General features: G+C 40.4%; 1 long non-coding RNA gene across 2 annotated transcripts; it reads left to right on the top strand.

The window, feature by feature from the left end:
* The first annotated feature begins 2,308 nt into the window (after positions 1–2,308).
* On the top strand, positions 2,309–22,069 carry LOC122679565. Of its 2 annotated transcripts, none has more exons than XR_006336436.1 (3): positions 2,309–2,814; positions 18,995–19,137; positions 21,831–22,069. It is a non-coding gene; the product is annotated as an uncharacterized LOC122679565 (long non-coding RNA). The 2 variants fall into 2 exon arrangements; XR_006336435.1 differs by lacking the exon at positions 2,309–2,814 and adding an exon at positions 17,468–17,556.
* The last annotated feature ends 1,824 nt before the right edge of the window (positions 22,070–23,893 follow it).

The following is a 23,893-nucleotide window of genomic DNA, read 5'->3' on the forward strand; positions in this document are numbered from 1 at the left end:
TCAAGTAAAGTGAACAGAAAAGAGACATGAGGCTATTATTAATGATGCAAGGCATTGTATGGTTATGTATCTCTTTTTAGAGTCAATCAGACTGAACATTAGTGGTCCAGAGAAAGGAAACATCAATATGGACTTTGGCAGTGGGAGAGGTCTCATGGAGTAGAAATGACCTGAACTAGAACTGAAGTTAGGGAGAAGTTAGGGAGAATTGGGACAGGTGAAGAGAAGGGGAATGAGAGGCTAAGAGTAAGAAAGTGATATGGCATGATGAGAGGCAGTGAGCCCCAAAGTTGGTAGGGTAATGGACTATATTTGCTTTTTTTTTTTTTTTTTTTTTACAATTTGGAGTATGGCTGTGCTACAATATTGTGTTAGTTTCTGCTGTGCAACGAAGTGAATCAGCTCTGGGTATGCATCCATCCCGTCCATCTCTTGCTCCCCCTCCTACCCCATCCCACCCTTTGTGCTATGTGCACCAGATCCCTAAAAGGAACAATATTTTCCTCTCTTGGTTAGTCATAGTCACATTTTTTTTCTTTGAATAGAAAAGTAGGCTTAGCCTAAATACCTTGGATGAGACTGAGGTACCAACTTGTCTGCCAACTATGCTTTAAACAGAGCAGCTTTCCTGGCTGCAGAGACTCAGGCGAGCTATCAGAGGAGATTGTGTGTGTAGATTTCCCAGAATATCTGACCATTGTCTGGGTCACAGAACTGATATTCCAAGTACAAGTTAGATCATTTCCATTCATGGACATAATAAGCGAAATGCTTCTCCTTTAGGTAAGTTGTTTGAAAATGCTGGTTCCTGAGCACACATTCTTTATTTTATTTTATAGGACAAATGTTGTATGCCCACAGCATAGGGTAGGATGTCATAAAAGATTCTTGTTCAGAGTTTGATTATTGTACACAAGACTCCAGCAGTTATTTCAAAGCCTTTTTGAATGACCGAATATTCAGTTTTCTGAGCCCACAGCTGTCTATTCTTATGCTTTATGGAGGCCTTCCCTTCCTCTATTTGTTGAAGATATAAAACCACATCTCAAAACCCATGTAAAAATACTATAAAAAGCATCCATGATTAATAGAACATTTTCTACATTAACTGTCTTAACCAATTCTATTAAAAGAAATTTTAGAGAATATCTCCCCCTCTTTTTTCTCCTTCCAAGTTTTAGGGGATGTTCCAAATATGGACGCCTCCTGTCAGAATTCCCTCAGATTGACAGGGTGGCTTGATGATACTGATATAAAAAGATAGAGGTTTCTCCTTGTTCCCTATCCCCCCCCCCACCAAAGCCATTTGACAACTAAAAATGTGCCTAAGACTTGGTACACTGATGAAAATGGAGGTCATATACCTTATCCGAGACTGTTTCCTTTTAAAACATGACAGGAAACAGTCAAGGTGCTTTTGAACTTAATATTATTAACTCATTGCTTTGGATACTCCTTTCTCAGGGGCTGTGCCTTGTCTGAGAATCACCTCCTCTTCCTCTCTGTCTCAGTATTTTCTCCTCCAGAGTCCCCTATGCTAACTTTTCCACAGATTTCATTTTATTTACGAGAAATTGAAATGATAATGTAACTGAGACGATGATGGTCAGTTTTCAAAGAAATAATCCAGTGCGTTGATGAGAAAGAATCACCAGAACTCAAGCACTTGTAAGAAGCCTAAGATAAAAGACTCTTGTTTTCTTGGCAAGCCGGATAGATGTTCTGCAGTGACAAATGATATAACTGTTATCTTGACACCATACTCTCCCATGTTGAAACTGTTTATGAGAAACAAACATCATATGAAGAACAGATTGCCAGACACGAAGTAAATCACTGTAAAGGGTGGTGAGTCAAGTATTGCCAGTTTTACCCACATTGTCATTGTTATGATGTAACACATTCCTGGAGACTGATATTGTATCCAAATTTGGGCACAAAAACCTCCTCTTGATCAGTTGGCTGAGATTCCCTGCCGTATAATATGTCACACACACACAGACTTGGATGCACACCCAACCTGAGTGAGGCGCAAAGGACAATCGGGAAAGGATGGAATATTAAAAAGGTGTGCAGAGATTATACAAACTGTAAATTTCAGCCCTTGCCCAGGCAATAAACCCAGTAATCCTCTAAGCTCTGCTAGCAATGATTAATAAACAGTGGGTGTGCTAAACATATGGAAAAATCATCCCATCTGGGCCATTTAAAACTAGGACATAGACTTTATCTTTGTTTATTTCATCCTTAGCTAAAAGGCTTATTATGAATTGCAATAATCCAAGAAGCCAACCATGGAAGACAGACAAACTCTTTAGATAAAACCAAAAAAGCAAGTTCTGTAACCAAGGACCAGATGTATTTTTGGGTTTAGCCCTTGTACATATTTAGCCGAGCTTTTCAAGTGGTGAAGATTTGCATGTTTGTTTTGCAATACTAATGAATATGTTTTTGATTTACATTTTAGAAAATGGAAACTTTTATCTTCTTGGGGCTTTGTAACTTAATGACTTCCAGAGGGTGGCTTGGTGTCCTCTTTTAACCCTTCACCACGAGAAACGTATCTTTTTCAGAGGCCCAGGGCTCTATCTCACTGAATGAAACCCTGAAGATAATGTGGTTCTGTCTTTTGTTGCTGGAATGGCAAGGGTTGAAGAGCTTTCAGCTTTCAATCTAGTGAAAACATATGTAAATGGCAAATTATTTTTAAACTGCCTTTAATGTGAATTCTGGGGGTATACAGAATGACTCCACAGATGATATTTATATGAGATGAATAAGGACAACTCTTTTGGAAAAACATTGCTTTGAGAGGTAAGATCTTGAGTATTGGTTCAATTTCCTTGGAGATAAAGATTGTTTTAGAAAGATGAGGAAAATGTCTTACTGAATTTTTTTACTTCTGGAAGATATCCTTAGGAATAGTTCTTTCTTCCTTTCAGTTTCTTTGAAGATGTTACGTGGAAAAATAAGTAAACACATTTTCCCCCGGAGACTTCCTTTGCTTGTAATTTGAATTGGACAAGGACCTTATCAGAAATGGAAAATTTATCCTTGAGGGATAACAGAGTATTTTAGAATAAGAGATAACTAGAGCTTTGAACTCTCATTATTTGACAAATTAGACCAAAGAGATAGCTTTTCTTCCAAATTCTTCCAGTAGTTTTTAAAAATAGACTATGATAAAATAATAAGTATGCCCTTAAGAGCCTGTGTAGGGCCATGAAATCTTTTAAATGCTTAACTTTCTGGGACAAACAAGTGAAGGTGTAATATCACACTGAGCATGAAATGGGGGATGTTTTACATTAGTTCTACGTGATTAGCTGTGTTGAGGTTCAATGAAAATGTGCTAGTGAGGGCCGAGTAGTCCTTTGATAAGGAACCAATGGCGTTTTTATTATGTAATATCTGAAAGGCTTATGATCAAGAGTCCCTAAGCCGAGTTCTTCACATGGGAAATCATTTCACCCCTAGAGAATATTTTTCCCACCCAGACTCTCTTAATAACTAGTTTTAACTTTCCAGAACAGTTTTATAGTGTTGTATTAAAATTGGATACATATTTGCTGTGAGTTCTTGGTTAGCAGGCATTTTCTAACACAATTTACTTAAACCAAAAAAAGATTGAAATACGGTGTAAGAATTCCTTATTTTCCCTTAAAAATTCCTCCAAAACTTTCAGTTCTTGTCTATTTTAGATCTGAGAGAAAAAATACTTAAAAAAAAAAACAACCTAAATGTATTTTAAAACTAGTCATTTTTCTTATTATTCAGAATCCAAGTCTAGATGGATCTTTTTTAAATGTGGTCTTAACTTAGGAGATCTTATTTTTAAAGTATTTATTAATAATTTAGATCTTAATTTATCCTTGCTCTTCCTCTATGATAAAAAGGAAAGGAACAGGTAACCAATTGATTGTGTAAACACTATGTGCCTGGAAGTTTGTCTTTGCTACTTTATGTTCCTACAAGTAGATCTCATTACAAAGGAGAAAATCGAAGCTTGGAGAAGCTGATAAATGTAAGGTCATATTATTAGGTTGATGCAGACCCAAGATTCAGACTCAGGTCTTTCTGCTTTTCAAAATGATTTTCGCTGCCCAGCATCATTCTGTCATAGCCCTTATCTCTCAGAGTCACTGACCCCAAATCTCATTTTTTGTTGGTATTCCTTAAAATGAATGATTCCAGCAGACCAAGTACCTCGAATAATGGAAATCTGCTTAGGTGTAGAAACCCAGCTGCTGGTGGGATTGCTGGGTGAATGGTTGTGGAACAGCTAGTGGGACAGAGTTGGGGAAGAAGATCAGAAGGAGACATGGACTAGAACAGTGGAAGCCTGGGCCAGTGGTTCCTAACCTTTGCATAGGGTCATTTGAGATTATAGATGGAAGTTAACAGACCCTGTCCCTAGAAAATTTCCTGAAAACCTCAGACCTGCTGAAGCTGTTGAGATTGGCAGATTCTATGCTGAGTTTTTGCCCTTAGTCCCTGATACTCTAAAGCATGGTCCTTGGACCACCAGCATCAGTGATCTCTATAAGCTTTGACAAGAGAAGGATCTCAGGCCCTACTCAAGACCTATCTAATTAGAATCTGCATTTTACAAGATGCCCAGATGAAGCCCTAGCACATTACAGCTTGAGAAAGATTGGTCTGAGTAGGCAGTAGCCAAGAAGGAATGAATGTGTGCGGCTGTTGAAGTGTCAGAGGGTGAAGATAGTGAGGACTGTGCTTAAAGAAGAAGAATGGGATAGAACAGGTCTCAGATTTATCAGGAAATGGGCAAATGGCTGGAGGCTGCACCTGCAGCTGTTAACTGTGAATGTTTCTCATCTTTAGTCACGGTCGGTGGGCAGGGGCCTGATTCATCTTATCAACCACCTATACTTACTGAGTTTCAAATGACTAGAGTAGTTTTCACATAATAGCCATAAAGAAGTCTTAGTTTAAAAGGAGGAAATAAATGAGAAATGATGAAATTGTTGATTTGACTCTTAAGTAAACTAGTCAATTTTGTGTTTGTTTGATGATATTAAATCATTATTGCTAATGGATGGCTTCCATATCCTGTGGAAAAGTGGTTTGAACTGTTTTCTTTTAGTTAAGAGTCTTAGATGGGTGTCCACACACTCCTTGCACTTTCTGATGTATCCTCGTGAGCCCCAGGAGAGAGCTGCAGGAAGTACGAGCAAGGGGTCTTGTACACCACACCCATCAGAGCATTTTGTGATAAGAGTGGAGAGTCCTCGTAGGGACTGGCCCTGCGAAGGCAGCATGAAGATTCTTAATTAGAACCCTGCCCACTTCACCCAGAATGAGAACCTGGGTCATATAGATGGTGGCTATAATGATAGTTTTGCTATGGATGGGCTTAATCATTTTTATTTAGTGGCCTTTAAGCATGTGCAGCCTTAGCAAGTAGTCATTAACAGCTTAAGCCCCAAGATGCACAAGTCTATAGCATATAGATGGTTGTTCAGTCACTAAGTTCAGTCACTAAGTTTGCGACCTCATGGACTATAGCATGCCAGGCTCCTCTGTCCTCCACTATCTCCTAGAGTTTGCTGAGATTCCTGTTCATTGAGTCCATGATGCTGTATATTTGATACCAGTGTTCTATTGGGAATACTTCTTTGAGGTGGGGAGAGAAGGACTTGAGACCCATAAAAAGAATAACTGAGCAAGATAAAGTATCTCTGGTTAAACTATTTTTAGATGCAGTGGATTTCTGGGGAAGACACAGCAGGGTTTTTAATAAGAAAATATTGGGTTGGCCAAAAATTTCATTCGGGTTCTTCTGTTACATCTTATGGAAAAATTCAAACAAACTTATCAGCCAACCCAAATAATTTGGCACACATTCATTGCGAACTGGCTGTGCTGTAGGCCTTGTGTGGATGCGTGTGTGCTAAGTCGCTTCAGTCATAACCAACTTTTTGTGACTCTATGGCCCATAGCCCGCCAGGCTCCTCTGTCCATGGGATTCTCCAGGCAAGAATACTGGAGTGGGCTGCCATGTCCTCCTCCAGGGGGTCTTCCTGACCCAGGAATTGAAGCTGTGTTTCTTATGGCTCTTGCCTTAGCAGGCAGGTTCTTTACCACTAGCGCTGCCTAGGAAGCTCTTGTGTAGGTGATGGACATACGATTATGACAAGGACGTGTTCCCTACCCATATGAAATTGTAGTCAAGAAAAGTAAGCACTGTGGCAGTGGAGGGGTAGGGTGCCATGAGCGCATGCTGCAAGGTGCCTTTACCTAAATTTGTTGGGACAGTGACGGCTTCCTGGAAGGAAGTAAAGGAAGTGAAGAAAGTGACTCTAAGTTCATGTTTGAAGTGGGAAGGGGGTGGAAGGCCCAGGGAATGGGCTGTGCAAAGACCCAGAGGTGAGAGAGAAGATAGTGCATCGGACAACAAGAAGCATGTCAGCACCATTAGAGTGTCTTGCCTGGGGATCTGGAATAAAACCTTAGAGCTTGAAGAGGTGTTTTAGGTTAACTAGTCTCAGCCCCTCAAGATGTCTTATCAAATGATCCTTCATCTTCTCTTCAGCACCTCCTGTGATGGAAAGCTGCCCACTGTAGTCCTTCCATAGGAAGAAATTGGAATCTCTCTTCTCTTCTCATCACTGGTCCTAGTTTTGCCCTTCCTTGTCACCTGGACAATTAGAAGCTTCTCTAGTGTTTAACAATCACTGGTCAGGGTACTCAACACCCTTTCGGGGACTGCGTTGCCAAAGGAGACAAGCCGAGGTCCAACTGGACACATCATACATGTAGCAAATACTTACACTTCATGCGTTCAAATCTTGCAATATCCCAAATGGCAGTTTTATATAAGCTCCCAGTCAATCATGATATTTCACGGGGGAAGTGGGAGGAGGCCAGATATTTGGCTTAAAGAGCTCACATTATTACGATTATATTAAGGATTCAATTTTGTGCAAGCCTTCCTGTAAAATTCCCCTTCCCATCCACCAAGTCTCATACCATGCCACTGTTGTGCTGGCTTGAATTGTCAGCACACCTGTACTTTTTTAATGATGAAGGCTAAACCCCAGTGCCAGCTGGAGGGAAAGGTCACATTTCATGGTGGTGTAATTGGAGAACTGTGTTTCTTAGGGATAGAGGTAGCAGAGCCTTGTTGGAAAGTTTGAGAACATAGACCTAGTCATAAGCCACTTACCTTTGGTAGTGAATCACTTCTTCAATAACTGATTGGACCTCAATTTTTTTATTGTGACTGCTCCCTCATATAGCTAGAGGATTAAGTGAACAGTCAGAATTAGATATGTCCAGAAACCAAAGTAGAATCTGGGTCATAAGAGGGGAAAGAGTTGCAGGTAATTGGGTCCAGTGTGTAATATAGGGTCCATAATACACTTTCACACCTCCTGCACTTATGATTGAAAGGATGATTTTCCTCAGCAACTGGCCCTGAATCATCTTTATTAGTTAAAGCCCTGTTTGCTATTCTAATAATAAAAAAGGAACTTTTATTTATTTCTATAGCCTGCCTGTTCCCTAATGCAGAATGTTGATGGAATACAGACGTGGGTAAGCATTGTCATTGTGCCTTTTGGACTGTAGAAGAATGTCCTTATAAGAAAAGATTGCATATATATAGTCACAATGCCTGAATTGTACACATGAACTTAGTTTCAGAGGAAATGAGTGACATTGAAAAGATGAAACATGCATAGCGTTTGAGTTTAGAAAATTTTAATTTCATTTGTAGCAACACAGTGAAAATATCCAAGATCTAAGCTTAAAATAAAACTTGGCTCTAAGAGGCATGTGTAATAAATTAGCAGATTAAAGTTGTTTACACCTTTGGCATTTTTAATCTCATATTTCTGCTTTAAATAGCTTTCCTGGCAATTATATACTAGTTTTTTTTCACCATATAATTCTGAAAGTTGCATATTGGACATACTTTTGATATTTACTTCAGCCATTTCTTTCTGCCTCTGACTGTAAGATGACTATTAGCTAATGATAATAACACACAAAATATTCTCATTTATGTTTACTTTTCATATGAATAAATATGAAAATGCACTTTTCATATAAATAAATAAATTTTATAAAACTATTTCCTGTTTCTTTTGAAAATGCCTTCATGAGGTGTTACTTTGATATTTTGAAATAATAAATATTTAAATTAATTCAACACATTTGAAGAAATATTTATGTGAGCCTCTGGAGAGTTAGACATGGTTCTACATCCTGTACTACAGAGGTTCCCAATCTTTTTGGCACAGGGATCAGTTTCATGGAAAACAGTTTTACCACAAGGGGCTAGTTTTGGGACGATTCAAACATATTATGTTTATTGTACACTTTATTTCTATTATTATACATCAGCTCCACCTCAGATCATCAGACATTAGGTCTCAGAGGTTGGGGAATCCTGCTATAGAGGATATCAAACTGAGGAAGACCTTCTTTGGCCCCACATGGGACCTTACAGGCTTGTAGACAATTCAGGACCCAAATGACTATGATGGAAGGGCCATGAATCAAATTCACAGCACAGTGAATCCAAAGAAAGAAAAGGTAAAATCATTATATGTCACAAATATAAGATTTTTTTTTTCATTTTGAGACATCGTCATCAGATACTTTCTTAAAGAGGCTTTTCTTGACCTCCCCTAAAATGGATCTGATTCCCTTGCTCTTAAAGATCTCTATGTACTTCCTTAAAAAAATCAGCCTTATTGAGGGATATTTCACATACCGTGACATCCACCCATTTAAATGTCCATCCATCTGTATGGTTCCAGGTGTGTGTGCATGTGTGTGTATGTGTGTGCATGAGAATGTATGCCTGTATGCAGGGTGTGTTCACTAGATTAATTTAGGTCTGGACTTCCTCTGAGCCTACCACTCTCCCTGCAGCCCTCTCTGGTCATAACTCTTTTTCTCTATCACCTCTTGGACCATTGGACCTGGAGGTGCAGCTGGGTGTCTCCTTAGTTCACAATTTCCACTTCCACACCATTAATTCTCCCTTTCTCTTCCCTAAACCCCTGCAGTTTTGACTCCCTTGTCATCAGACAATCCTAGCCACCACCTTCTTTGTCTGTAAACCCCTAGATCACTCCTGTTCATTTGTTGAAGACTTGAACTCCTGTTGGCTGTCATTTTCTCTTATCTTAATTCTCCCTTAATTTAATAACCAGATGCCTCTTCTAACATCCTAGCCACTCGATTCCTGGACCTTCATTTCTCCAGTCATCTCATCCTAGCACTCATCCTCTAAACCACTCCTTCCCATGATTCTACTCGAGGATCTAGGCTTCCAGTGACTTGTCCATAATTTCAGTTTCAAACATCCTGCCATCTGACCATCACTTCCTATCTTTTCAGCTTAATTCCTCTGATGCCTGATGCCATCACTCCTTGAACTCTCTGGGATCTGCAGTCTATTGATCTTAACCACGTTTTCCCTCTGCCTCCCTTCCAATCCTAATTCCTCTTCAAACCCATGTATCTTACCACCTTTTCCCTTACCCTCCTTTCTAATCACATTCCTCCCTTCCCATCTTAAATTCTGTGCTCAGTCATTGTGATCATACGCTTGTACTTACTCTCAGTTCTCTTGCATTTCTGGCTTCCTTGAGCTAACTTGGAAAGAACCCATCCTTGATTAAATCCAGCTCTGCCTATTCTGTGCCTATACCTATGCATTGAATGTGGCTGGAAAACACACACACGCACACACACACATACATGACTGGTCTTATTGTTAAACTTATAACCATAAACCTTATATGAATATGTAATACTTCCCACTGATCATACTACATTTTCTAAATGTATTCACCCTACTCTTCTGGACAACTATTTTATCGTCCTTTCTTTCCTTTTCAAACTTCTAGCATCTCTGTGTCACCAGAGATGACTTTGCTTCCTACTTTTCTGGAAGCCTAGAAACAATCAAAAGATAACTTTCCACAGACTACCACCACCATATTTACCTGCCTCTCAGCACTTGTACCAAGCTATTCTTGCATCTCTGCTGTTACCATAGAGAGGAAGTGTCTACACTCCTATCTAAAGACGGCCACTTCAGGTGGATTTGGATTCCATAGCCTCTCACATTACTCAAGGTCATTGCTCCACTAGGTTTCTTTCTCGTATCATCATTTTCTCCCCCGTCTTGGGTTATTCCCATCAGCATACAAGTATACTGCTATCTCTCCAATAAAAGCCTCCATCATGCCACAGAAACTGTTTTCCTCAAAGTGGCCAATGACCTTATATTGCTAAATCCATTGGTCCTCTTTTAGTGCCCATGCTTACACACAATGGTCACTTTCTTTTTCTTGAAACAGTTTCTTCACTTGACTTCTTAGATCCTATTCTTTTTTGGTCTTTATACCACTGATAGCTCCTTCTGTTACCTTTACTGCTTCTTCATTATCTCCCCAACATATAATGGGTTCAGGGCTTGGTCCTCTTCTTAGCAACCCACACCCACTCTCACTGCTCCCATCTAGTTTAATCACTCTCACTAATGTCAATCTGCAACTGCATCCTCTCCACGAACTCTAGATTTATATGTTCAGTTGACTCTGGGCATCTCCTCTTGGATGTCTAATAGACATCTCAAATAAAACATTGCTAGAAGTGCACTCCCCAAAAGTGCCGCCCCTTCCATCTCTCCCACCTTGGGCAATGAAAGTTCCATCTTGCCAGTTGTCCAGGCCAAAGTGCTTGGAATCATTTTCAATTCTTCCCTTCCTCTCATACCCCATATCCAATTTGTCAGAAAATATTACTGAAAAAAATAAAAAAAAAAAAAAAAGAAAATATTACTGGCTTTTCCTTCAACACATAATGAGAATCCTAATACTTCTCCACCTTCACCTCTGAAGGTGATGGTCCAAACCACCATCATCTTTTATGTAGATGGTTGCAGTCACTGAACGCTTGGCTTCCACTCTCACCTCGCATTGAGATTTCTTTAAATTCTAAGGTGATGTCACTGCCGTTTTCAAAAATTCCAGTTTCTCTGCATCTGATAGAGAAGAAAAGCTAAGGTTCTTAGTGACCCACAAGACCCTACTGAATCTGCCAACACTCCTGTTCCACATTTACCGCTATGATTGCTGCTTCTCTCCCCTCACTTTCTCTCTTTCAGCCACACTCTAGGAACTTTAGATTTCCTCTGACTCAAGACCTTTATTCCTATAGCCCATCTTCCTAGACTATTCCTTTCCCTCATTCCCCCCCTCACTTCCTTCAGATCTTTTCTCCAACATCATTTACCATATGGCCTAGCAATTCCACTACTGGGCTTATACCCTGAAGAAGCCATAATTCAAAAAGACACGTGTATCCCGGTGTTCATTGCAGCAGTACTTAACAATAGCCAAGACATGGAAGCAACCTAGGTGTCCAACAACAGATGAGTGGATAAAGTTGTGGTACATATATACAATGGAATGTTACTCAGGCATAAAAACAGAATGAATTTGAGTCAGTTGAACTGAGGTGGATGCACCTAGAGCCTGTTATAAAGAGTGAAATGAGTCAAAAAGAGAAAGACAAATATTGTATATTAACACCTATATATGGAATCTAGGAAAGTGGTATTGATGAACCTATTTGCAGGAAAGGAATGGAGAAACAGACGCAGACACAGTGAGGGAAGGAGATGGTGGGACGAATTAAGAGAGTAGCACTGACACATATACACAGCTGCTGCTGCTGCTGAGTCGCTTCAGTCGTGTCTGACTCTGTGACCCCATAGACGGCAGCCCACCAGGCTCCTCCATCCATGGGATTTTCTAGGCAAGAGTACTGGAGTGGAGTGCCATTGCCTTCTCCACATATATACACTACCATGTGTAAAATAGCTAGCTAGTGGGAAGTTGCTATGTAACATCGGAAGCCCAGTCTGGCACTCTGATGATCTGGGAGTGGTATGGGGTGAGTGGGAGGAAGGCCCAAGAGGGAGGGGATATATATATACACACCTACCCACACATACATATATATGTATTTATTCATGCACACACACACACACACACACACTTATGGCTGGTTCAAGTTGTATGGCAGAAACAAAACAACATTGTAAAGCAATTATCCTCCAATTTAAAATGTAAAATAGATGACCAGTGAAAATTCGATTCATGAAACAGGGCCCCCAGAGTTGGTGCTCTGGGACAACCCAGAAGAATGGGGGTGGGGAAGGAGGTGGGAGGGGGGGTTTAGGATGGTGGGATACCTGTATACCCATGGCTGATTCATGTCGATGTATGGCAAAAACCACCACAGTATTGTAAAGTAATTAGCCTCCAATTAAATAAATTAAAAAAACTAACCTCTCAGATATCTAGCCCCATCCCCTGCTTTATTTCTTTCCATAGCCTTTAGCTCACTCTAATATATAATTTGGTTAAAAAAATCTATTTGGGTTACCGACTTTCCCTTGACTAGAATATACACCCGTCAAGGCAGAGATTCTCCTGTTTCATTCTTTGCTGTAGTCTCTAGAACAGTACTGCCTAGATAACTAGGTACTCAGTAGTATTTGTTGGGCAAATGGATGGAGCCCACGTTAGCTTGGCTGAGACGGAGCCTAGCATGGCTACTTGAAGGTCTGATTATTTCTGTAGGTGCTCCCTCCAAGGACATGATTTCCAAAGCCTGCATCCCTGCTGAACTTCTTCCCATCAATTCTCTGAGGACTATTCAAAGGAAACCAGATACAATCTGACTTCTGGTGCCGAGGGGGAAGAAGATGTGGGATCCTAGAGGAGGGTTAGAGTGATTGAGTGAGGCGGAGGGGGACAGAAGAGCAGGTACCAAAGGAGGGGCTTGTTTCCCTGGAGACGGGCTGACATGTGTGAGTGCTTCCTATTCAAAAGATCAACCCAAGCCCTCCTTTCAACTCAGGACCCCTACGTCTCCACTCACCTCCACTTCCCCAGGCACTCCAGGTTCGTCATGCTCTCACGGGAGCCTTTTCTCATAGTTGTAAAGTCGAGCTTCTTCATGGGTGGTGGGGGACGGGAAGGAAGTATAATTCATTTTTACAAAATCGCTCTGAAATTCTTGCATGAAAGGTGCTAAACATGCAAACTGTTAGATTTTATTTTTAAATTGTGCAAGCTATATATTTCCCCCATTAAGTGTTCACTTGCCAGTTATCCTCTTTCTGCTTGAAAAAAAAATAATAAAATTTTATCATATCCAACTACTGAGATAAATTTAAAATAGAAAAAGGTATTCTTTCTTGTTCCTATGAGATGCTTCCAATCATTTAAAGGATAGTATTAGCCATAATGGTTTCTGTATCATCATTCTTAATGTAAGTACCCTTCAGTCATAGACTATGATCTCTGAATCAAATAAGAGTTGTTGGGTGTAAGAGCAGTCTCTTTCTCCCTTAACTTGTCATAATAAGTTGCTTGACTTTTCCAAAACCAAAATGCCTCTCTATCATCTTTAAATCATCTTAATATATTTTAATTAAAAAATAATTCTCCAACAGTGGGAAAATTAGTCCCCTCTTTCAACACTTAAGGGGCCTCTCTGGTGGCTTAGACAGTAAAGAATCTGTAATGTGTGAGACCTGGGTTCGATCCCTAGGTCAGGAAGATCCTCTAGAAAAGGGAATGGCTACCCATTCCAGTATTCTTGCCTAAGGAATCCCATGGACAGAGGAGCCTGGAGGGTTGCAACTCCATGGAATTGCAAAGAGTCGGACACGACTGAGCGACTTTCACTTCCTATTAAGAAGATCCTGTACCCCATCTAATTCATCCTGCTGCTTCTTGACGGTTTTTCTTCCTCCAGTCATCAGTGGGACCCTACTCAGAGTATGAGCACCCCTTAAGACTAGGATGCAACTGGGGCATTTCTGAGCCTGAGCTTTGCAATGGAACAGACCCGACTTTCAGCCCATTCTCTCTCACTTGCTATGTGGAGGATCTTGGGTGAAATAACTTAATCGCTCTGAATCTCAGTTTCCTCTGCTGTGGAATAGAGGTAATAATACATGCCTTACATTGTCACTTAAAAATGAATGCACTTCAGCAGAAGACTACTGGGAAAACATCTGTAGTTAAGCAGGTTGGGTTTATTACTTGTTGCACCGAGGAGAACACACACTTGAGGCAAATCTGGGATTGCTCAGTAGGAGGTGTTAGGAAGAATCTGGAATAGAACTGGGGCTTTATTTTTATTTTTTAGAACTGGGGCTTTAAATGGGTGATCTGGGGAAGGGTTCACTCTGGGTTATATGTTGTCAGAAAGTAAAGGTAATACACAATGTGACTGTGTATCTCAATAAATCTTACCTATAGGGAGCAGAGACCAGCCTGAGTATAAATCTGTGATTGGTAAATACATAGCAGGCACTCCTTTGGGGACAGAGGAGGATGTTGTTATTTTTAGGGTTGCACAATGACCTTGCTTTTGTCTGCACTTGGACAAAGTTGTGAAGTGGCTTTGCTTTGTCTCATTTTATCATGGTCTCCCAGCAACCTTGTCTGAGGTTGGAATTCTGTAAGATGGTTTATGTCTAATAGGAGAATAACAAGACCTTGCTTGGAGAGCCAGGCCAGCTTCTGAATGTTGGAAGTTGCATATTTTTCCTCTTTTTTAAACATAAACCCTTGGCACAGTATCTTGCCCCCAAGGACTCAATACATTGTGGCAATTTTCATGGTAAGAATCTAAATTACACACTCAGCCTTCTCAATTCCAGAATAAACAATTCCAGTTCCTTCACCTGAGCCTCAGGGTACTGGAGAGTAATAAAGATAACTGATATTTCTTTAAATCCTATGCCAGCACTATGCTGAACACTCTGAGTAGATGATCATGTGTAATCTTTACCATAATCTGGTGAGAGCAGTATTATTATTTTTCACATTCCACAGATGAAGAATTGAGTTTTAGAAGTGAAGAGACTTCCCCAAAGTCACACATGCATAAGAATAAGTGAGGGGATGAAAGATCCTGCCCATAGGAAATCTTCTTTCTTTAGAACTCAGATTTTTTTTAAAATTAATTATGATGTGATGGGTCTTAGTTGCAGCGTGTGGGATCTAGTTCCCAGACCAGGGAACCCAGTCCCCCTGCTCTGGGAGTGTGGAGTTTTAGCCACTGGATCACCAGGGAAGTCCCTAGAACCCAGACTCTTAAACCTTATGTGATGCTTTCTATTTCCTGACTCATTGTGAATGCTCCAACCCAAAGCTTCTCTAGTACCAGTTACATTTCTTATTCCTCATCTGAATTGCAATTAACATCATACTTCTTGCTCTTATTTTCCAAGGATTCCTTTCTAGTATCCATTAGCTGATAGTAAAGCATGCAGCTTTAATTCAAGACAGCCGGATTATGCCTTCATCATTAATTGAAGGACAAATCTGGTAGTTTTATATTGGAAAATCTTTAATCTTCTCCTTGGACTGGAAGAGAATGGCGATCCTTGACTGTGCATTCAAAACGCATTATGGTCCCCATGCTACTTTTTTATAAACGAGTTTACAATGTTCAAGCATAATGGTTTTTGGAGTTTTAACAAAACGGCAACACAAGGCAATATGTACCAGGATGGAATTGGCATTTGCTCGGCCTTATTATAATGTTGCTGTGTCAACATAGAGTTGATGAGAATTCTGGCATTCACACTTAGACGCATTCTATCTGCCTCTTAGAGAGCTTTGTGGAAATAGAGATCTCTGCTATAGCACAGAGTTGGAAGAAGAGAATTAAAATATTTTGAGCATCCATTCTGTGCCAGGAATTGTCCTAGGTGCATTTACATGAGCTTATTTATTCTTCGTAACAACTAGGAGAACTGTCTGTGGCTCAAGTCACCATCGTCTCACCCTGGGTTACTGCATATTAGCTTTCTAATTACTTCCTTGCTCTCGCTTTTGCCCTCTTATGATTGAATCCAAAGCTAAAATGATCTTTTAAAATTGCAGTTCGAAAGTCATCACTTCCCTGCTTAAACACTCCCCCTGGCTTTCCGTTGCCCTTGGAATAAAGTCCACATTCCTTCCCTTGACATCCAAGCCCACTCGCTGACCCCTTGCCCCTCTGACTTGGTCTCAGTCACTGTGCCCCTTGCTCGCTGTGCTGCAGTCACACTGGTGTTCTCTCCTTTAACCCCGCAAGTGTGTTCCTACCTCAGGACCTTTGCACCTGCTGTTTTCCATGCCTGAAGTTCTCTGCCCCAATTTTCTCTGTTTCCTTCTTGTCACTGAGTTTTTAGCACAAATGTAATTTTTTTTTTCAGTGAAAACATCAGTGATTATGGAATTTGTAGTAGTTCTGCATTCCCAGCCATTCTCCAGTACACTGCCGTGTTTTCCTTCATGACACTTCTCCCCATCTGAAATCATGTCTTCATTCATTTCTTCACCTGATTGTTGTCTGTGTCTCTGCCTTTGGAAGTGACTTCCAGGCTAGCAAGCATCTTGTCTGTCTTGTTCACCACTGGATCCCTATAGCCTAGTTCAGTGTTGAATGAATGAATATACCTTTTTACAGATAAAGGAACTGAACAACCACACTAATAATCACAATAGCAACCGCAACCACCATTTCTTGAGGGTCTTCAAAGTGCTCGATGTTAAGCAAAGAACTTGAAAAATATACTTTTACTTCTTTATTGAATCTTCAAAGCCACCCTCTCAGGTATGTACAGTTTGCTCCACTTCTCAGAGAAAGATGCTGAAGCTTAAAGGCTGGAACACAGTCAGGCTCACTCAGCAGGTGATGGGTACCTAGAGTGACACTTACTTGATTTTCCTGTAGTGCATGAGAGAGCAGGGCTGTATCAGGAACACATGCAATGTAGGAAAATTTCCCTCTGCAGTGAAAAGACAGACGAAATACCATTTTCCGTGTGATAGGGATGTTGTGGCACAGAGCAAGGATAAATTGCAGAAAGCATTCTATGCAAAGGGACCAAATGCTCTCCAAGCCAAGTTGGCCGGGCCTGAGTGGAGGAGCAGGACCCTGTGTATGAAGCCAGGCTGGAACCGGTTCTAGGCTGATGACAGATGAGTTGGTGTAAGACCATGGCCATGTCAGGCCCTACTGAGCCCCATGTGTGTGCATCTGACAGCAATGGTAACCCGTCCACTGCCTTATCGAGTGCTAGCTGCCATCTCTTGATTAGCAAAGCAACACACTCAGACTTGCCTAGGAGGATTATTTCAAAAGTTCTTCAGCAACAATTTCCAGAGAGTCCAGGTTCCTTTCTTCAGGAAAGTGGGACTATTTGAAGGTTCCCCCTCCAAAAAAATTTTTTTAGTTGACCTGTTGGGGCCTGATGTGGCCTCACTTGCCCAGCACATTGATTCTACCAGGTCTTCAGGGCACCTAAACCCTATCTTTCAACTCCAGGGTCTAATTGCTTCTATCCTTTGGACTCTGACCTGGGCCTGAATCTGTCTTCAAAATTCTAAATGCATCTTTGGTTAGTTTCAGGGTGACTTTGGTGGATGCTCTGAAGATACAGATCTTGTTGGAGGTTGTGGGATGTTTGACTTCTGGGCTGTACAAAAATAGGTAACAAACATCATGAAAAGGCTGAGGAAATCTGAATAAAGTCTGTAGATTACTTAATAATATTTTATCAGTGTTAACTTATTGGTTTTGACAAAGGTATCCAGGTTATGCAAGATGTTAACCTCAGGGGAAACTGGATGAGGGATAGATATGTGGGAACTCTACACTATTTTGTAATCTCCTGTAATTAAATTTTTTTTGAAGTAAAAAGTTTATTTAAAAAAAAGCAAGACACAGTGTAAAGCATGGCATGCTGAGAAATGAGAAAGGTGGGAAAAGGAAGAACCGGCAGGAGCTGCTTTTGTGAAAAATGACCAAGTTTTCTGTGTCTTGTGTCCTGTCCTTTATATTGTTGGCGTGTGACACCAGGTTTTAAATCAAAGGGGATATGTGGAACTGTACAACTCAGGAATTGTGTGGCGGTCTAAAGGAGTGAAGTTAGAGTCTTAGTTCATTTGGGATGCTGTAGCAGAATAACAGGTTTCTCAGGTGGTGTTAGTGGTAAAGAACCCGCCTGCCAATGCAAGAGATATACAAGATACAGGTTCAATCCCTGGGTTGGGGAGATCCCCTGGAGGAGGGCATGTCTACTCCAGTATTGCCTGGAGAATCCGCCTGGACAGAGAGCCTGGTAGGCTGTGGTCCATAGGGTTGCAAAGAGTTGGACACGACTGAAGTGACTTAGCATGCATGCATACAGCGGAATACCTGAGTGCCTGGCTAGCTTATAAACAGCAGAGGCTTTTTTTTTTCTCTCATAGCTCTGGAGGCTCAGAAGTCCAATAAATTGAGGCACTAACCAACTCAGCGTCAGGTGGAGACCTGACAGGTTCTTAGGTGGCCGTCTTCTAACTGTGTCCTCATATGGTGAGAGAGGTTGAAGAAACTCCCGGAGTCTCTTATAAGAGCATGAGTCCCATTTATGAGGACTCTACCTTCATGATCTAATGACCCAAAGGTTCTGCCTCCTGGTACCATTATATTAAGAATTAAGCTTCATTAGATTATTTCAATATTTTTCCAGAATTTTATAAAAATGCAAATGATATAATATTGCTTTTCCTCCTCAGCATGATTATTTTGAGATTCTTCCACGTTGTTGTGTGTGTGTGTGTGTGCACACTCAGTCACTTCAGTTGTGCCCGACTCTTTGCAACCCCATGGACTGTAGCCCACTAGGCTTCTCTGTCCATGGGGTTCTCCAGGCAAGAACACTGGAGTGGGTTGCCGTGCCCTCCTCAAGGGGATCTTCCTGACCCAGGGATTCAACCCGAGTCTCTTACTTCTTGGCAGGTTCTTTACCACTAGCACCACCTAGGAAGCCCTGCTGTTGTGCGTACCAGTAGCTTATCTTTTTTGTTGCTGTGCAGTATGATATTGTCTGATTTTGCCACTAACTGTGTATTTAACTACTGATGCATATTTGTGTTGTTTCTAGTTTGGGGCTATCACAAAGAAAGCTGATGTGAGTTCCCATGAAAGGAGGGATGCAACATGAGAGGAATTTGCCATTACTAAGGAACATGGAGATTTTGAGAGTGATGGATATGTTCATTATCTTCATTATGATGTTGATTTCATGTATGTATACATTTGTCAAAACTTGCCATATTGTACACTTTAAATACGTATGTCACAGACGTAGAAAACAAATTTATGGTACCAAGGGGGAAAGAGGGGGAGGAATAAATTGGGAGATTGGGATTGACACATACATACCACTATATATAAGATAGATAACTAATATGGACCTACTGGATAGCACAGGGAGTCTACTCAATACTCTGTAGTGACCTATATGGGGAAAGAATCTAAAAAAGAGTGGGTATATATATATGTATAACCGATTCTTCTTGCTATACAGCAGAAACTAACACAACATTGCAAATCAACTATACTCCAATAAAAAATTAATTAGAAAAAAGAATTAACCTTCAACATATGAATCTGGGGGCTTCTCTGGTGACTCAGTAGTAAAGAATCCGCCTACAATGAGGGAGCCGCAGGAGACTTGGGCTTGATCCCTTGGTCGGAGAGATCCCCTGGAGGAGGGCGCGGCTACCCTCTACAGTATTCTTGCTTGGAGAATCCCCATGGACAGAGGAGCCTGGCAGGCTACAGTCCATAGGGTCACAGATCCAGACATGACTGAAGTGACTTAGCATGGCATAGCATATAAATTTAGGGGACTGGGACGGGACACTGGCATCCAGTTACTGGATGAAACAGTTACTGACTGAAAACATGAAGGGACCAAAAGCATGGGTAAGACAGCAGGCATCTTGACTCTTATTCTGGGCTTGTTCAGGAAGGCAATGCTTTGGGCAGCAACTAGCTTGAGAGACAATGTGGTGACTTGTCATATCACTAAAACTGTTGACATAACTTCATCATACTAAATTCACTCCAACTATTATGTTTATTTTAGTCATTTTGACATGATTTGTAACTTGGAAAAGTAAAACCCCTCCAGAATAGCTATCAGTTTTGGGGGGAGGGTGGCATGGACAATTTATGCATCATCTCAATTATAATATTTCTGCAAGGTCAGTGTTTTTATTTCCATCTAAGGATGAGGACACTGAGACTTGGCCAGAGTGACACTATCAATTAAGGGCAGACTTGGGATCAAATACAGGTTTGTTCAATTACAAAGCTTATATTCTAGCCCTTGTACTTCAGAGCTTTCCTCTTGGAGCCATTCTTCATAGCCAAATATTTTTTTCCTGCAGTGCCTTTACATAATTTAAATTGTACACTATAGGTTGATGTTCTCTTTCAATGGGTTGTCTTACCTGTATCAATTGTTCTCAAAACTGGCTCTGCTAACATTTTGTACCAGATAATTCTTTGTTCAAGGAGGATGTCCTCTGTATTGTAGGATGTTTATTGGCATCCTTGGATTCATCCTACTAGATGTAAGTAGCATCTTCACACCTCCAATTGTGAACATAATAATTACTTTTAGGCATTGCCAAATGTCCTTTTAAGGGCAAAATGTCCCTGAGTTGAGAATCACTGATCTACAAAATTAAGCGATACACTTCCTGAAGGTCAAAGCTCAGTCGTGTCTGACTCTTGGCAACCCCATGGACTGTAGCCCACCAGGCTCCTCTGTCCTTAGGATTTCCTAGGCAAGAATACTAGAGTGGGTTGCCATTTCCTCCTCCAAGGGTTCTTCCCAACCCAGATATTGAATTTGTGTCTCCTGCATTGCAGGCAGATTCTTTACAGCCTGAGCTACGAGGAAAGCCCTTTATTTTATTGGGGCTCATGGGAAGGGCACACAACCAGATGAGTCCATATCAAAGGCTTCCTGGCTGCTCTTTGGGAACTTAATCACAAAAGTGCTCTCCACTAGTCAGCTGGTTCTTTTGAGAGTAAGCCACTCTAGAAGCTAAATACTTGAGGTGATTTTCTCACTTATTGCTTGATTTTCTCCAAATGTTTAAACAAGGTTTAACAGCAAGCTTAGCATGAGCTGACTGAGCTGACTCCAATTGTATTGATAGCAAAGCCATAGCTGACATTCCCTGGCTGGGGCATCAGATCTATGAAGACTGTGAGCTGAGTTCTTTATGAATCAGACAGAAGGGCTTCCATATGCTTGAATGTGGTGCGGGCACGTGCATGTGTGTTTGGGGTTGGGAAATGGGCTCTCTAACTTCCTTTTTTTCACTTGAAATTTTATTTATTTTTAATTAAAAGATAATTGCTTTACATTATTGTGTTGGTGTCTGCCAAACATCAACATGAATCAGCCATAGGTGTACATATGTTCCACCACACTATCTCAGCATTCTGACAAGCACTCTATGTGTTAATTTCTCTTGCTAGCACCCAGCAAGACTCTAAGGCTCTTTGGAAAAGCCTTAACCATTAATCAAATCCAATTTCCTCATGTGTCAACAGTCTAACCAGGCCCAGAATAATGAAGATTTTTGCCTGATGTTTATGGAATATCCAAAAAGGACAGCTACTATTTACTGAGAATTAACTACATGTTGAGCAGTTTACCTACATTATTCTAATTTTTTCAACAGCTTTGTGAACTAGCTATTATTATCATCACCATTTTACACACATGCACACTCATTAAATAAAATGGCCCAGGTCCTAGAGCTAGTAAGTTCAAGAGCCTGGGTTTAAACCAGGTCATATAGCTCCAACACTTCAGTTCTGTTGCCCCTGACCTGTATGCTTGGCATCCTGATTCCCTATTTCAATTTAAGTCCTGTCCTCATATTGATCCAGATCCCCTTCTTTTCTTTCAGGCGTATGGAAGCCCTTCTCTCAAGTTCCCCTGAGCCATACAGCAAATTCCCATTGGCTATCTATTTTACATTTGGTAATGTATGTTTCCATGTTACTCTCTGCATACATCCCACCCTCTCCTTCCTCCCCCCACACTGTATCCATAAGTCTGTGTCTCCTCTATGACTTCTTGATTTAGCCTGAGAACCCATACATTGAGATTCTTCCATGTATTTGAGAGAAGGGTCATGCTGCTAATAAACACATATTAAATTCACAGGATTGTATGATTTTTAATATTTTCCTCAGTTTTAAAATTCTAATGAACATATATGTGTATATATATATATTCACTTAGTATGTGTGCATGTTTATATAGTGTGTATATACATAAAGAGTGGGTATATGTATACTGTATATATAGAGAGAGCGTATGTATGTGAATATAGATGTATGGACACATGTATGCAGTTAACACTTACTGAGTGCTTTCTGTGTGATACAGAAAGAACTTTCCGTGGAATATTTTATTTAATCTGCACAAAATCCAATGAAACAGTTCCTGTTGTTATCCCCACTTTACGGCTAGACTGAGGCTTAGCAAGATTAAGTCACTTGCCAATGTTACATAGCTAATAAAGAACTTCAGGCCAGATTTGACTGACGTCAGAATTTGGACTTCTTTCTCCTCTTTTAACTAATTATCTGTTCATCTACTGTTACATTGCTTCTCTCTCATCTTAATATTCTGAGTGGATTCAGTGATTGAAAACAATAAATAAAATCTTCTAGATGCTAAGCCTTACCCTTAGCCATCCTGTCTATTTTAAATTCATAGTTGCTTGTGCTGGTTCAAGGTGGATGGATTTGGTTTCCACATTAACTGTGTTATATGTGTTTATTCTAGTTTTCCAGCATAATCTGATCACTTAGCAAATAGTCATGGAATAGCTGTTATGGGGCAAGCACTGGGTTAGATCCTGAAGGCATGCTTGTATGGAATTCATGCTAGAGTAATGTGCTGGTTATAGGGTATTGATTTTTAAACAATTCAAAAAAATTTTTAAAGCAATATGACAAAAATAATAAATTCTGATATGGGATCTAGTATATAAAAATCAATGAAAGTGAAGCTACAGGGGTGATTGAAATAGAGGCAGGAGTCTAGAAGTCTGCTCTCAGGGCCTAGCCCCCAAGGCATCTTTGTAGAACCCCCAGGTTGACCAGTTTGAAAACCACAGACCTAGTGTAAGGCATGCCATACTTAGACATCAGCTGTCATTGGATCTTCTTGGATCTCCTCATATATATCTGGTGAGTGTTGCCCTGGAGGCCAGGACTATATAGGTGATGGTGATATGCAGTCCCACCCTTGAAGAATTTGTTCTTTTTTTTTTTTATTGAAAAATAATCACCTTAACAATTATTGCTGTATCCTAATGAGTGTTACTCTTCAAAATCCTGAACTGAGGTCAATTATGCTTTAAGACACTTAGGGAATTGCCTTTAAAACTCTTTTCTAAGAAACTCTGCCTTTTTATTTTATACTCACACCTTAAATTAAAAACATTCCTTAGTGCTGGATATTTGCCATACCAGATCCCATCAGTGTTATTTTAAAGAAATAGGATTGATTAGGTATCTTTGCTTCTTTATTTTTAATGACTGTGTCATCAACAGCAATGTCTCTTATATTAATTAACATTTATACATGTACATGACATGTATAAATTGCATCCCTGACCCTTTCTGAGTGTAGACTTGTCGAGGTTACTCTCATGTAATCCTCATAGCAGTCCTATGTGGTGAATACTAATAATGTCTCAATCTTAACAGCTTTTTCAAAAGCACAGAAAGGTTGTGAAACATGTTGAAAGTTACAAAACTGCTAATGGGAGCCATCAGAATGTGACTGTAGAAAGAGTGACCCCATAGCCTCACTCTTGTTCACTCCACCTTCTGTGCAATAGCCAAGGACTGTCTGAACCACAACCACAGCTTTTGGCCTGTAGATGCATCATTAAGTCACCAGCCAAGGAGAAATTGATTTGCAAATAATAGACAGTTGATTAATATTATCAAG

Source organism: Cervus elaphus, chromosome 21 (genome assembly GCF_910594005.1).
Source record: "Cervus elaphus chromosome 21, mCerEla1.1, whole genome shotgun sequence".
Lineage (NCBI taxonomy): Eukaryota > Metazoa > Chordata > Mammalia > Artiodactyla > Cervidae > Cervus > Cervus elaphus.